Below are 17,294 nucleotides of genomic sequence, written 5' to 3'. Positions count from 1 at the left end.
AGCAAAGGACCAGCTACACCCCGGCCACAGCATGTTTAACTTGCTTTCTTCAGGCAGACGTTACAGGGCCGTCCCCACCAGGTCCACCAGAAGCCTCAAAAGTTTCTCTCCCCAAGCGGTCCGCCTGCTGAACTCCTGAACATTGACTGACTAGACGTACATGTAACTCACTTGTGTCCCTACGGTATACCTATCTGTGTGACTTTACTTGCCCCCACCCACAGCTGCTTATCTGTTACCTACTTGGCTGTTGTATAGCAAACCGAAGACAAATTCCTTGTATACGCAAGTATACCTGGCCAATAAAGCTGATTCTGATTCTGATCTGCTGCATAGCCTTAGAAGAATGTTGCTGTCCATGGACAAAAAAACTTCTGTAGCTTGTCCAAAAAGTGGTGTTTTTACACGTACATCACCTGCTCTCCAGCAGCAACTAAAAGTCCCAGCATGCCATAGGTTACCTAATACAGGGGCATGTAGTTAATGTAGCGAAGGACAGGATCCCGGCGGCTGAAATACCCACGCAGGAATGCTGGAGGACGCCATAAGACCAGCATCTAAATCCCGATGGAGTTCAGCATGCCAGTGTCAAAATACTGATACCCGGAATCCCAATTGTTCTTTCAGCGGAACGCGCTTGCGTCATGCCGCAGGGGGTGGGAGGTTAGGTTTAGGCATTAAAAGGGGGGTTAGGGATAGGGTGCAGGGACGGGTTAGGCACCACTGGGGGACGGTTAGGGTTAGGCACCCACAAGGGTAGGGAACAGGTGAGGGTTACGGTAATTTCTAGGGGGCTGTCGGGATTCTGATGGTCAGGATGCTGCTGTCAGTATTCTGAGCACCGGCATCCCGTCCATCGGGATATCACACTGAATCCAATACAGGGTCTTATTCAGGTTTGTTAGCAAACCAAACAAGCACCCTGATGCAGTGACATGCAGTGAGGTCAGAGGCTGGGGAGGCACAAATGGTGGCGGCTCTCAGTGCCAGGAGCCTGTCTCACCCACAATGTAACTCTTATGTCCCTGCACTACATCCATGAAAACACAGGGAGAACATACATACAGTAATAGCCAGGTCACCCTAGTGTTGTGAATAAACTGGTGCATACACTAATGCAGCACTAATGATCTAGGGGAGCCGATCCGACCCTCACGGAAACATGCATCGGATCGGAAACACATCCAAAATGCCCGATTTCACCCAATGTATCGTCCCAAATGCCCGAAATTGGATGAAATCGGGCATTATCGTTCTAGTGTATGGGGCCCTTAAGTTATAAATATCTTCTTTGTGTTCTCCCAATCATTTTTATAATGGGAACTCTGAGTATGAAAGGGAGCATGACAGGTGAGGCACTGCCTCCCCTGACTGCACGTCCCTGCTAATGAGCAAAACCATGTTGCACTGCAGGTGAGGCAGATATAACATGTGCAGAGAGAGTTAGATTTGGGTGGGGTGTGTTCACACTGAAATTTAAATTGCAGGGGGGGAAAAGCAGCCAGTATTCACCCTGCACAAAAACAATTTACAGGTAACTCACCCAAATCTAAATCTCTCTGCACATGTTACATCTGCCCCACCTGTAGTACACATGGGTTTGCCCATTAGGGAGCTTTTTTGGTTTGCTAACAAACATGAATAGACTCCACAATGCAGTATTGATAGGGAACGTGGGGCTCTGTGACTGTAGTGGAAGTACAAGTTCTATAAAATACTTTAATTAAAGAAGATCTCAATGAAAACTATGGGGGTAATTCCAAGTTGATCGCAGCAGGAATTTTGTTAGCAGTTGGGCAAAACCATGTACACTGCAGGGGAGGCAAGTTTTAACATGTGCAGAGAGAGTTAGATTTGGGTGTGGTGAGTTCAATCTGCAATCTAATTTGCAGTGTAAAAATAAAGCAGCCAGTATTTACCCTGCACAGAAACAATATAACCCACCCAAATCTAACTCTCTCTGCACATGTTATATCTGCCTCCCCTGCAGTGCACATGGTTTTGCCCAACTGCTAATAAAATTCCTGCTGCGATCAACTTGGAATTACCCCCTATATGTAAAAAAACATATTCCCCAAGTACTACTCTAGTAAAATCAGTAAAACATTGTCCGGAGCTTATCCTGGAAATCCTGCCACCGCCCAAAATGCCATGCATAGTATGAGCAGATTGTAAACATGACAGTAGGTGTTTGTGATAGTTCTGTTAATGATTAATGTCCAAATTTCAAACCAAACTCCCTGCACACACAGTGTTATATTCAGCACAGACTAGGCTGTTGTGTAGACTGTGTGCTATAGACAGTGCAGTAGAGAGCCTGGCACGTTTTGGTGGGTGTGGCCTAATTATGGGAGGTGTGGCCACATCCCTTTTAGAAAAAAATATAAAAAGTACTTTAAGTGGTGCTTCGTGCTGAACAGATGGGTGCAGTGAGCCTCTTAGCCAGGCACACATCCAGGAGGGCACACACGATCGGTGTGATTGCTACCCCAGTGGGCAGTACGGACGGTGTAGTAGTTAGCATTACTGCCTCACAGCACTGAGGTAATGGATTAGATTCCCACCACTGCCATAACTGTGTGGAGTTTGTATATTCTCCCCGTACTTGCGTGGGTTACCTCCAGCTACTCCGGTTTCTTCCCACAATCCAAAAATATACTGGTAGGTTAATTGGCTCCCAACAAAATTAAACCTAGCATGTGTGTGCGTGTGTGTGTGTGTACATGTGGCAGGGAATATAGATTGTAAGCTGCGCTGGGCAGGGACTGATGTGAATGGCCAAAATATTATCTGTAAGGCGCTACGGAATATGTGTGCGCTATATAAATAACTGGTAATAAATAAATAAAATAATAGGCAGAGGAGACTGCTGGTGCTTCTCAGCGGCAGCAGCTTCCCTGGCAAAACTGCAGCCCAGCAGACAACAGCGTGTGTTGGGGAATCTGCTGTCAGGTAAGAGGGTAGGAGGGGTGGCGGCAGCCCCGGGCCCCTTTCAGACTCCTCCATCAGGCACAGGCCTGGGTAATTAGTTAGAGATGAGCGGGTTCGGTTCCTCGGAATCCGAACCCGCCCGAACTTCATGTTTTTTTTCACGGGTCCGAGCGACTCGGATCTTCCCGCCTTGCTCGGTTAACCCGAGCGCGCCCGAACGTCATCATGACGCTGTCGGATTCTCGCGAGGCTCGGATTCTATCGCGAGACTCGGATTCTATATAAGGAGCCGCGCGTCGCCGCCATTTTCACTCGTGCATTGAGATTGATAGGGAGAGGACGTGTCTGGCGTCCTCTCCATTAGAATAGAGATAGATTAGATAGAGAGAGAGAGATTGTGCAGAGTCGCAGACAGAGTTAGTTTACCACAGTCAGTGACCAGTGCAGTTGCTAGTTAACTTTTATTTAATATAATATATCCGTTCACTTCTCTCTGCTATATCCGTTCTCTGCCTGAAAAAAAAAACGATACACAGCACAGTCAGTCACACAGTGTGACTCAGTCTGTGTGCACTCAGCTCAGCCCAGTGTGCTGCACAGTCATCAATGTATAAATTAAAAGCTTATAATTAATTGTGGGGGAGACTGGGGAGCACTGCAGGTTGTTAGCAGGAGCCAGGAGTACAATTATATTAATTAACAGTGCACACTTTTGCTGCAGGAGTGGTGACCAGTGCCTGACCACCAGTATAGTATTGTTGTATACTACTAATATCTCTTTAAATATCAACCAGTCTATATTAGCAGCAGACACAGTACAGTGCGGTAGTTCACGGCTGTGGCTACCTCTGTGTCGGCACACGGCAGGCAGTCCGTCCGACCAGAATTGTATTATTTATTATTATATACCTACCACCTAACCGTGGTTTTTTTTTCATTCTTTATACCGTCATAGTGTCATCCTAATTGTTACGAGTATACTACTATCTCTTTATCAACCAGTGTACAGTGCGGTAGTTCACGGCTGTGGCTACCTCTGTGTCGGCACACGGCAGGCAGTCCGTCCGACCAGAATTGTATTATTTATTATTATATACCTACCACCTAACCGTGGTTTTTTTTTCATTCTTTATACCGTCATAGTGTCATCCTAATTGTTACGAGTATACTACTATCTCTTTATCAACCAGTGTACAGTGCGGTAGTTCACGGCTGTGGCTACCTCTGTGTCGGCACACGGCAGGCAGTCCGTCCGACCAGAATTGTATTATTTATTATTATATACCTACCACCTAACCGTGGTTTTTTTTTTCATTCTTTATACCGTCATAGTGTCATCCTAATTGTTACGAGTATACTACTATCTCTTTATCAACCAGTGTACAGTGCGGTAGTTCACGGCTGTGGCTACCTCTGTGTCGGCACACGGCAGGCAGTCCGTCCGACCAGAATTGTATTATTTATTATTATATACCTACCACCTAACCGTGGTTTTTTTTTCATTCTTTATACCGTCATAGTGTCATCCTAATTGTTACGAGTATACTACTATCTCTTTATCAACCAGTGTACAGTGCGGTAGTTCACGGCTGTGGCTACCTCTGTGTCGGCACACGGCAGGCAGTCCGTCCGACCAGAATTGTATTATTTATTATTATATACCTACCACCTAACCGTGGTTTTTTTTTCATTCTTTATACCGTCATAGTGTCATCCTAATTGTTACGAGTATACTACTATCTCTTTATCAACCAGTGTACAGTGCGGTAGTTCACGGCTGTGGCTACCTCTGTGTCGGCACACGGCAGGCAGTCCGTCCGACCAGAATTGTATTATTTATTATTATATACCTACCACCTAACCGTGGTTTTTTTTTCATTCTTTATACCGTCATAGTGTCATCCTAATTGTTACGAGTATACTACTATCTCTTTATCAACCAGTGTACAGTGCGGTAGTTCACGGCTGTGGCTACCTCTGTGTCGGCACACGGCAGGCAGTCCGTCCGACCAGAATTGTATTATTTATTATTATATACCTACCACCTAACCGTGGTTTTTTTTTCATTCTTTATACCGTCATAGTGTCATCCTAATTGTTACGAGTATACTACTATCTCTTTATCAACCAGTGTACAGTGCGGTAGTTCACGGCTGTGGCTACCTCTGTGTCGGCACACGGCAGGCAGTCCGTCCGACCAGAATTGTATTATTTATTATTATATACCTACCACCTAACCGTGGTTTTTTTTTTCATTCTTTATACCGTCATAGTGTCATCCTAATTGTTACGAGTATACTACTATCTCTTTATCAACCAGTGTACAGTGCGGTAGTTCACGGCTGTGGCTACCTCTGTGTCAGCACACGGCAGGCAGTCCGTCCGACCAGAATTGTATTATTTATTATTATATACCTACCACCTAACCGTGGTTTTTTTTTCATTCTTTATACCGTCATAGTGTCATCCTAATTGTTACGAGTATACTACTATCTCTTTATCAACCAGTGTACAGTGCGGTAGTTCACGGCTGTGGCTACCTCTGTGTCGGCAGTCGGCAGGCAGTCCGTCCATCCATAATTGTATTATTATTATAATATATACCACCTAACCGTGGTTTTTTATACCACCTAACCGTGGCAGTCCGTCCATAATTGTATACTAGTATCCAATCCATCCATCTCCATTGTTTACCTGAGGTGCCTTTTAGTTCTGCCTATAAAATATGGAGAACAAAAAAGTTGAGGTTCCAAAATTAGGGAAAGATCAAGATCCACTTCCACCTCGTGCTGAAGCTGCTGCCACTAGTCATGGCCGAGACGATGAAATGCCAGCAACGTCGTCTGCCAAGGCCGATGCCCAATGTCATAGTACAGAGCATGTCAAATCCAAAACACCAAATATCAGAAAAAAAAGGACTCCAAAACCTAAAATAAAATTGTCGTCGGAGAAGCGTAAACTTGCCAATATGCCATTTACCACACGGAGTGGCAAGGAACGGCTGAGGCCCTGGCCTATGTTCATGGCTAGTGGTTCAGCTTCACATGAGGATGGAAGCACTCAGCCTCTCGCTAGAAAACTGAAAAGACTCAAGCTGGCAAAAGCACCGCAAAGAACTGTGCGTTCTTTGAAATCCCAAATCCACAAGGAGAGTCCAATTGTGTCGTTTGCGATGCCTGACCTTCCCAACACTGGACGTGAAGAGCATGCGCCTTCCACTATTTGCATGCCCCCTGCAAGTGCTGGAAGGAGCACCCGCAGTCCAGTTCCTGATAGTCAGATTGAAGATGTCAGTGTTGAAGTACACCAGGATGAGGAGGATATGGGTGTTGCTGGCGCTGGGGAGGAAATTGACCAGGAGGATTCTGATGGTGAGGTGGTTTGTTTAAGTCAGGCACCCGGGGAGACACCTGTTGTCCGTGGGAGGAATATGGCCGTTGACATGCCAGGTGAAAATACCAAAAAAATCAGCTCTTCGGTGTGGAGGTATTTCACCACAAATGCGGACAACAGGTGTCAAGCCGTGTGTTCCCTTTGTCAAGCTGTAATAAGTAGGGGTAAGGACGTTAACCACCTCGGAACATCCTCCCTTATACGTCACCTGCAGCGCATTCATAATAAGTCAGTGACAAGTTCAAAAACTTTGGGTGACAGCGGAAGCAGTCCACTGACCAGTAAATCCCTTCCTCTTGTAACCAAGCTCACGCAAACCACCCCACCAACTCCCTCAGTGTCAATTTCCTCCTTCCCCAGGAATGCCAATAGTCCTGCAGGCCATGTCACTGGCAATTCTGACGAGTCCTCTCCTGCCTGGGATTCCTCCGATGCATCCTTGCGTGTAACGCCTACTGCTGCTGGCGCTGCTGTTGTTGCCGCTGGGAGTCGATGGTCATCCCAGAGGGGAAGTCGTAAGCCCACTTGTACTACTTCCAGTAAGCAATTGACTGTTCAACAGTCCTTTGCGAGGAAGATGAAATATCACAGCAGTCATCCTACTGCAAAGCGGATAACTGAGGCCTTGACAACTATGTTGGTGTTAGACGTGCGTCCGGTATCCGCCGTTAGTTCACAGGGAACTAGACAATTTATTGAGGCAGTGTGCCCCCGTTACCAAATACCATCTAGGTTCCACTTCTCTAGGCAGGCGATACCGAGAATGTACACGGACGTCAGAAAAAGACTCACCAGTGTCCTAAAAAATGCAGTTGTACCCAATGTCCACTTAACCACGGACATGTGGACAAGTGGAGCAGGGCAGGGTCAGGACTATATGACTGTGACAGCCCACTGGGTAGATGTATGGACTCCCGCCGCAAGAACAGCAGCGGCGGCACCAGTAGCAGCATCTCGCAAACGCCAACTCTTTCCTAGGCAGGCTACGCTTTGTATCACCGCTTTCCAGAATACGCACACAGCTGAAAACCTCTTACGGCAACTGAGGAAGATCATCGCGGAATGGCTTACCCCAATTGGACTCTCCTGTGGATTTGTGGCATCGGACAACGCCAGCAATATTGTGTGTGCATTAAATATGGGCAAATTCCAGCACGTCCCATGTTTTGCACATACCTTGAATTTGGTGGTGCAGAATTTTTAAAAAAACGACAGGGGCGTGCAAGAGATGCTGTCGGTGGCCAGAAGAATTGCGGGACACTTTCGGCGTACAGGCACCACGTACAGAAGACTGGAGCACCACCAAAAACTACTGAACCTGCCCTGCCATCATCTGAAGCAAGAAGTGGTAACGAGGTGGAATTCAACCCTCTATATGCTTCAGAGGTTGGAGGAGCAGCAAAAGGCCATTCAAGCCTATACAATTGAGCACGATATAGGAGGTGGAATGCACCTGTCTCAAGTGCAGTGGAGAATGATTTCAACGTTGTGCAAGGTTCTGATGCCCTTTGAACTTGCCACACGTGAAGTCAGTTCAGACACTGCCAGCCTGAGTCAGGTCATTCCCCTCATCAGGCTTTTGCAGAAGAAGCTGGAGGCATTGAAGAAGGAGCTAAAAGGGAGCGATTCCGCTAGGCATGTGGGACTTGTGGATGCAGCCCTTAATTCGCTTAACAAGGATTCACGGGTGGTCAATCTGTTGAAATCAGAGCACTACATTTTGGCCACCGTGCTCGATCCTAGATTTAAAGCCTACCTTGGATCTCTCTTTCCGGCAGACACAAGTCTGCTGGGGTTGAAAGACCTGCTGGTGACAAAATTGTCAAGTCAAGCGGAACGCGACCTGTCAACATCTCCTCCTTCACATTCTCCCGCAACTGGGGGTGCGAGGAAAAGGCTCAGAATTCCGAGCCCACCCGCTGGCGGTGATGCAGGGCAGTCTGGAGCGACTGCTGATGCTGACATCTGGTCCGGACTGAAGGACCTGACAACGATTACGGACATGTCGTCTACTGTCACTGCATATGATTCTCTCAACATTGATAGAATGGTGGAGGATTATATGAGTGACCGCATCCAAGTAGGCACGTCACACAGTCCGTACTTATACTGGCAGGAAAAAGAGGCAATTTGGAGGCCCTTGCACAAACTGGCTTTATTCTACCTAAGTTGCCCTCCCACAAGTGTGTACTCCGAAAGAGTGTTTAGTGCCGCCGCTCACCTTGTCAGCAATCGGCGTACGAGGTTACATCCAGAAAATGTGGAGAAGATGATGTTCATTAAAATGAATTATAATCAATTCCTCCGCGGAGACATTGACCAGCAGCAATTGCCTCCACAAAGTACACAGGGAGCTGAGATGGTGGATTCCAGTGGGGACGAATTGATAATCTGTGAGGAGGGGGATGTACACGGTGATATATCGGAGGGTGAAGATGAGGTGGACATCTTGCCTCTGTAGAGCCAGTTTGTGCAAGGAGAGATTAATTGCTTCTTTTTTGGGGGGGGTCCAAACCAACCCGTCATATCAGTCACAGTCGTGTGGCAGACCCTGTCACTGAAATGATGGGTTGGTTAAAGTGTGCATGTCCTGTTTTGTTTATACAACATAAGGGTGGGTGGGAGGGCCCAAGGATAATTCCATCTTGCACCTCTTTTTTCTTTTCTTTTTCTTTGCATCATGTGCTGATTGGGGTGGGTTTTTTGGAAGGGACACCCTGCGTGACACTGCAGTGCCACTCCTAGATGGGCCCGGTGTTTGTGTCGGCCACTAGGGTCGCTAATCTTACTCACACAGCTACCTCATTGCGCCTCTTTTTTTCTTTGCGTCATGTGCTGTTTGGGGAGGGTTTTTTGGAAGGGACATCCTGCGTGACACTGCAGTGCCACTCCTAGATGTGCCCGGTGTTTGTGTCGGCCACTAGGGTCGCTAATCTTACTCACACAGTCAGCTACCTCATTGCACCTCTTTTTTTCTTTGCGTCATGTGCTGTTTGGGGAGGGTTTTTTGGAAGGGCCATCCTGCGTGACACTGCAGTGCCACTCCTAGATGGGCCCGGTGTTTGTGTCGGCCACTAGGGTCGCTAATCTTACTCACACAGCTACCTCATTGCGCCTCTTTTTTTCTTTGCGTCATGTGCTGTTTGGGGAGGGTTTTTTGGAAGGGACATCCTGCGTGACACTGCAGTGCCACTCCTAGATGGGCCCGGTGTTTGTGTCGGCCACTAGGGTCGCTTATCTTACTCACACAGCGACCTCGGTGCAAATTTTAGGACTAAAAATAATATTGTGAGGTGTGAGGTATTCAGAATAGACTGAAAATGAGTGTAAATTATGGTTTTTGAGGTTAATAATACTTTGGGATCAAAATGACCCCCAAATTCTATGATTTAAGCTGTTTTTTAGTGTTTTTTGAAAAAAACACCCGAATCCAAAACACACCCGAATCCGACAAAAAAAATTCGGTGAGGTTTTGCCAAAACGCGTTCGAACCCAAAACACGGCCGCGGAACCGAACCCAAAACCAAAACACAAAACCCGAAAAATTTCAGGCGCTCATCTCTATAATTAGTACCTTCCTTCCCCCCTCTCGACGCCACTGGCTATAGATTGTACGTTTGTGAGAAGGGCCCTTTTACCTGTCTGTTAATTCACAGGTTTTAAGCTATGTTAGTTCCCAATTGTAAACCACAATGAAATATGCTGGAGCTATAAATATGTTAATAAAATCGTAAGAGTCTGTCTATTACGAATCATGGAAGTGCCTTTAATACATTTTAGATTGTATCAAGTGGTCTATTTCCGATTCTTACACTAGGTGATTTCTGGCTAAAGATAAACAATAACGACATTTATGTCGTTATCGTTTATTTTTAGGCTGAAATCGTCCAGTGTGTATGGGGGTAATATTGATGAATGCTGAATGATGCGCGCTCCGCCCGTCGTTCAGCGATCACCAATATTGAGCTGACATGCAGCTCAACTCGTCAATATCGGGCTGAGCTGCATGTTCAGGAATGGCGATGGTGATGTCACTGAACGTTATCATTGAACAAAAATGTTCAGTGTGTACGCACTATATCGTTGAACACCATACCGTTCAACGATATAGTCGTCCATCTCTGGCATTCCACTATCGGGTAGTATGTACCCGCCTTAAGTTTTGCCAGCTATTTATTAGATAGGTGTACAGTAGAAGGTACATCTGTCTAATACCACTGACCCTGCACTGCACAATACCTCCCAGCACAATTTTTAAAAGATTCCTTCACATGCATCCGTAGCAGGGCCGTAACTACGTGTGTGCCAAGTGGGCTTGGCACACAGCGCAGTTGCCCTGAGGGCGCACGGCCAGCGGCATGTAATGAGTCAAATTGACTCATTACATGCCGCCTCTGCTGTGTGCGCCGTGCGCCGCGCTGTGGAGGGAGAAGAGACCAGCGCCGGGCAGCGGAGAAGGAGGAGGAGGGAGGGGGAGCAGGGAGCCGCAGCAGCGCTATTTCATTGGTAGTAAGCGCCGCTGCAGCATCCCCCTCTCCTTCTGTATTGGCTGCCCGGCGCTGCTGTGGATGCTGGGATGCGGTTCCTCCATCCCAGCATCCACAGCAGCGCCGGGCAGCCAATACGGAAGGAGAGGGGGATGCTGCAGCGGCGCTTACTACCAATGACATAGCGCTGCTGCGGCTCCCTGCTCCCCCTCCCTCCTCCTCCTTCTCACCTCACTGCCTGCACCGAGGGAGCTGCACGAGGAGCCTGACTGCCAGCAGGGAGATGGTAAGTATGTCTCTCTCTCTCTCTCTCAGGGGGACACCGTCTGCCGCAATGTGTAAAAAGGGGGACTGGCTGCCGCAATGTGTAAAAAGGGGGACTGGCTGCCGCAATGTGTAAAAAGGGGGACTGGCTGCCGCAATGTGTAAAAAGGGGGACTGCCTGCTGTAATGTGTAAAAAGGGGGACGCTGTCTGCTGTAATGTATAAAAGGGGCTCTACCTGGTGTAGTGGCGCTACTGTGCAGCGTAATTTGAATAATGTAGACTACTGTGCACCGTAGTATGAATTGCTATTATTTTGTGGCCACGCCCCTTCCCCGTGAAGCCACGCCCCTATAATTTTTTCGCACGCCTGCGGCGCGCACTGCCCCTATCTTCCATGGGGGGACGGGACGGGACGCCACTGTCGTTTCTTGCACACAGCGCTAAAATGCCTAGTTACGGCACTGATCCGTAGTGTCAGTTCCTAAAACACTGGCAACAGACAGATGCTGCAGGAGAATCCTATTTTCTGAAAACGCCCCATAGCTCTTCCCACCTAATCGAGGCTCATTCACTGACCATTTGGGACTGTGCAAATCAGAATTATTTGCTTGTTTCTCATCAGTGGCGCCTCCAGAGGTGGAGCTGCAGCACAGTCCAAAATTTAAATAGGGGAGCCACACCAACTGCCAGTGAGTCCTGGCCGGTGATGTTTGGGAGCATTTGGAGTGGCAGTTGGTGTAGCTCCCCTATTTAAATTTTGGACTGCGCTACAGCCTCACTTCTGGAGTCACCACTGCTCCTCATCTTTCTCCTATTGTCCTGATTTATCAAAATCCGGACTTTCCCCCAGATATAGCCAGAAATTCCTTCCTTGGTGGGAGAGTGGTATTAGATATTTTAATGACCCTATTGCAGATGTTGAATTGCCTTCATTTGCAGAAATTCAGTCTAAACTAACCATACCCTCTAGGAATTTTAACCAATTCCGTCAACTTAGACATTATTTCTCTTTGGTAAACCCCTTATGACATTTAAATGTATGCCTTAGACGATCCTACACCAAAGGTTTAATCTCCTGTTTATACTCACTGTTGTGTGAGGAAACGCCCTTTCCACGTGACACGAAATTACATGGGAGACAGACTGGGGAGCTGCATTGGACTGGTCAGAGATTTGGGAAAATGCTGCTTCTAGCCTGATTTGTGTCAAATTAAAAGTAAACACTTACTTACTTGTATAGATGGGTTTCAATGTGTATGGCCGGCGGTCATAATACCGACGCCAGCATCCCGATCTTTGAAATCCAGACAGTGGCATGGTAAGTATCTTACTCCCTCTCCCCTAGCCTATAACCCTAACCCTCCCTTCCCACAGCCTAACCCTATCGTACACCCTTAGTGCCTAACCCTAACCTCCCCCCAGTGGTGCCTAAACCTAATACCCCCTTCCCCACAGCCTAACCCTAACCATCCCCCTCAGTGCCTAAATCTAACCACCCCAGTGGTACCTAACCCTAACCCCTTTCCCCGCAGCCTAACCCTAAACCCCCCTTCCCAGCCTAAACCTAACCCCCTTGAATGGCGCCTATACCTAACCTCCCCCCCCCCCGGCTCTAATCCTGACCCGTCCGCTATACTTACGGTTGGAAAACTATGTGTCAGGATTTCGGCATCAGTCTCCTGACCATGCGGGATTCCGGCATTGACATTCAGATGGGTGTTGGTATTCCAGCGTCGGTATTCCAACTGCCAGTATCCTGACAGCTGGCATCTTAACCACAGCCTGTTTAGATGGTACTATGTTCCATCCCATCTCCATAAAATATTCCCAGACACATTAAACAGATATTGTGCTTCTGAAGGAACTTATCTTCACATTTGGTGGTCATGTCCAAAAATCTTTAATCTTTGCCGGTAAGTTATTAACTTTATACAGTATCCCGCGTCCACCAGATTCCAGTCCCATGCGAGCCTAAGATTTTTCTCCTACCTTTGGGTCTACCAATAGCAAATAAATATCAGAACAAACTACTACACCATATAGCTTCTACCACCACTTGTCAGATAGCCACCGACTGGAAGTAGCTAGTTCCCTCCCTTGCAACATTCTGTAGTATCCCAAATTTGGTATACACATCATATGGAATATATGACCATCATAATTAACAATGCTTCCAAATCTTTTGACAAGGTTTGGGGTCCTGGCTTGCTTCACAAAACGCACCTTCTTCATCTCCATCACCTTTTGTTTAGTATCCACCCTTAAGGATTTCTTTCCCTTCTTTTTTTTATTTTTATATATCCTTATCTATTGCGTGACTTTCCTTCTTTCTTGTGGTCTGTCCCTTCTTCCCCTCTGTTAACCATAAATTGGTCACATCTTTATAATTTTTGTTTTGCTTATTGTTGTTACTATTATGCTTCAATACTTTTTTTCTAATGATAGCTGTGTATAATTGCTTGCTTAATTGCTTATGTTTACTTTGACCTTCCAACAAATTGAAATTTTATATTTCAAGATGGAGAAAAAAAAAAAAAAAAAGAAACTGCCTCCCCGCATACCTCACAACAGGGGTGGATTGACTCAATGGGACCATGGGAAAGTTCCCGCTGGGTCTGCTGGCTTGGAAGCATCCTAGTCCTTCCTTTTTCACAGGAGGCGGGATCACCAAAGTGGGCCGCAGGCCGGTAGCTGCTATAGGGATCTCTGAGGAAATCTCCACATGTGGGGGTGGGGGTGGGACTGGGACATGTGATGTCAGCAGCTCCATCACTGCACAATGTCTTCTTCCAGTCAGGCAATGAGTGATCCAGCAGCCAGCCAGCAGCAGACTCCGCTTTCAGTCTACTGCCTGCGGCTGTTGGAGTGGCAGTTGCAGGGTGCTGCGTCATACACAGGTCAATGTAGCCTGGGGGTACAAAGGCGGGACTCACTGTGTTGCACGCATCATTTGCCGGCTGCATAGAGCAACCACATCTGAAGCTCAGCCTATATGCAGGGTTCATGAAGGGGCTGGAGGCACATTGATATCGGGGGAGAGAGGGTTATGTCACCAATGTCATTAACTTGTGTTGTCCCACAAGGTTCTTTACTATCTCCCATGCTTTTTGCAGTATACATCATACCACTGGGTGAAATAATCAGACGTCATGGCCTGGGCTTTCACTGCTATACCGATGATACAAAACTGTATCTGCCCTTTATCTCCAGGTACTGATAACCCAATAAATACCCTAAATGGCTGTCTAGCTGAGCTCCAGGAGTAGATGAATGCCAGTTGGCCATGACTGAACTCTGATAAAACAAGGGTCCTGATGATAGGTCACAGGACAAGACCATAGCATAGCCAACCAACAGGACATACGCATGGTGGTTTAGAAGTACAAAAAAATGAACATGTTCAGAATCTTGGTTTTCTCCTGGATAGTGACATATAAACATGAGGTGTTAGCAACAATCAAATTCTCATTCATTCATGTGAGGAACATAGCCAGAATCAAGCACTTAATTCACTCAGAAGATCTGCCTAAGTCATACTTGTATTTGTATAATCACGCCTAGACTGCTGCAATGCCCTCTACCTTGGTCTCCCAGCAAAAGAGTTGCACCACTTGCAGATGGTACAAAGTGCAGCTGCCAGGCTATTAACCAGCCAACCCTATTCCAGCCACATAAGACACATTCTCTACTCCGGCCACTGGCTAAGATTGGCTTACTGACTGACTTACTGACTGACTGACTTACTGACTTTCAAAGTCCTACGTGACCAGGGCCCAAAGTACTTGAAGCAGCTTCTGATTTCTTACTGTCCTGCTCAATCATTGTGATTTGTAGATGAAGGACTACTAACAGTACCTAGAATCTCCCATAATTCATCTGGTGGGTCGAGCTTTCACCTTTGTGGCTCCAGCTCTTTGGAACTCTCTTCCCCACACAGTGCGAGAAGCCTCCAACCTAGACTCCTTCAAAAATAGATTCAAGACTTACCTATTTACTCAGCATTTCACTAATGTATTCTGTTACGCTTGTTTTATATTTGGAGCTGTAAATGCAAATGTAAAGCACTTGATTCCTATTAGGAGAAAAGTGCTTTATAAATAATATTACTATTATTATTATTATTATTATTATAATTATTATTATTGTTATTATTATTATGTGCAGGCTCTGACGTGGTATGTTCCCCTCAAGCTCCTCTCCATCCAGATCCTCTCAGTATATAACTGCGAGTACGGCTGTACGGCAGCGTTCCCAAAAATGATGGCATGCTGTCCCTGTCTTCTGGGAGTGCCGATGCTGGTGTCTGCATCTTCTGGCTCAGATCTACTGGCCCTAGAAGCCTGAACAGGAATAACCTGTTTTACGCAGCAGCGAATCACAGAAGCCGGCAGGTGGCGACTATTTACAGAAGACGCCTCCTCCAGCATCATTAGCATATTATTGCACAGCAGCTGCGTCTAAAGACATAGCTACTGTGCTACTACTTCCCTCTCGTAATCAGGCTCATAGTAGAACAATAAAACCAATGATATATACAGTACAAAAGACTATTACTGCAGGTAATCAATTAATTTTTCTGGTGTTAGGCAGGGGTGATTTAAATTATATAAATTATGCCGTAAGCTCAATGAAATGACAAAGTGGAAATGAACGAAGTAATTACACGTGTGAGTTTATGTAAACTGAATAATGATAGACAATGTGCGTAAGATGATATTCTTATGTTAAATTATGAAATTGCTAATGAATGAAATTAAATAATTGTAATGATGACAAATTGAACATAGTTAAGATAATGATGAAGAAAGAAGTGCTGTCATGGCAATGGCGATTATTTAAATGGCATGATAACACTGACTGCCTACAGTAAAATGTACATAATAGTTATATCCTCCCAACAACATCACAAATTATTATAGTGCTACCAATATGGAGACTAGACATGACATAGGGGAGAGCACAAACATTCAGCCAAATCACCAAATATCCTGATCACACGGTTTACATCCTCCATTTATTTTATACACCAATTATTTTGTTAAATTACTAATTTTGACAATACTGAAACTAAAAACTAATTGCATTTTATGCTGTTTCTAAAAATGTGTCTACTTTTTTCTAATTAGCATAAACTTTTCTAGTAATGCCAACAAAAGAGTAAAATGTTTAATATAGAATAGGCACCGCAATTCCACCCACAATTTTAACCCACTTTTTATAATGTTGTGTTCCCTACTATTTCTAAAGGGCACTATGGGGGTTATTCAGAGTTGTTAGCAAACCAAAAAAGCACAATAATGGGCAAAACCATGTTGCACTGCAGGTAGGGCAGATGTAACATGTGCAGAGAGATTTAGATTTGGGTGGGGTGTTTTCAAACAGAAAACTAAATTGCAGTGTAAAAATAAGGCAAACCAGTATTTACCCTGCACAGAAACAATATAACCCACCCAAATCGAAATCTCTCTGCACATGTTACATCTGACTCACCTGCACTGCAACAATGTTTTGCCCATTAGGGTGTTTTTTTTGTTTACTAACAACTCTGAAGTGCCACACTTACTGGGGGGGCGACACACCAAGCTGATGAGGGCAGGTAATCCTTTTTTTTTGCCATTCTGCCTTATTTATTTATTTTTATTTATTTATTTATTTTTATTTTGCAACTGACGGGAGTGGGACAATGGGCAGCAAATTGTGGCCCAGGTAGTGGGGTGAGGTTAGGCTGCTTTGGTGGTCTCAATGCATCCAGGCCCAAAAATGAAGGGGACAGTGACATGATAAGGAGGGGCAGACAATAATGTGCCTAGGGGCGGCCTGACCCCTAAATTCGCCCCTGCCTATGTACAGACCTGCATATCGTATGTACAGACCTGCACAGCCCATGTATAGTCTTGCATACTGCAGCTTACCTGCTCCTATCGTGCAGCCGGGGCTGTAATGGTGGCGGGACACCCCGGACACAGGCACTGCCAGAGGAGGACACAGCTGCTGGAGCTGCCGGTGGGACACACCAGCGATGTGCAGTCAGGGGAGGCAGAGCCTCACCTGTCATGCTCCCTATCATACTCAGAGTTCTCACCATAAAAATGACTGGAAGAACAGAAAGAAGATATTTATAACTTACAGTATAAGCATCTTCTTTGTATTAATACAATCATCATTATAGATAAAACTTACCAGATTTGCAGGGCTCCTGGAACTACAGGGAGAGATA

Source organism: Pseudophryne corroboree, chromosome 2 (assembly GCF_028390025.1).
Source record: "Pseudophryne corroboree isolate aPseCor3 chromosome 2, aPseCor3.hap2, whole genome shotgun sequence".
NCBI lineage: Eukaryota > Metazoa > Chordata > Amphibia > Anura > Myobatrachidae > Pseudophryne > Pseudophryne corroboree.
The sequence above is the reverse complement of the archived record's forward strand: the minus strand, read 5'-3'. Positions refer to the sequence as shown.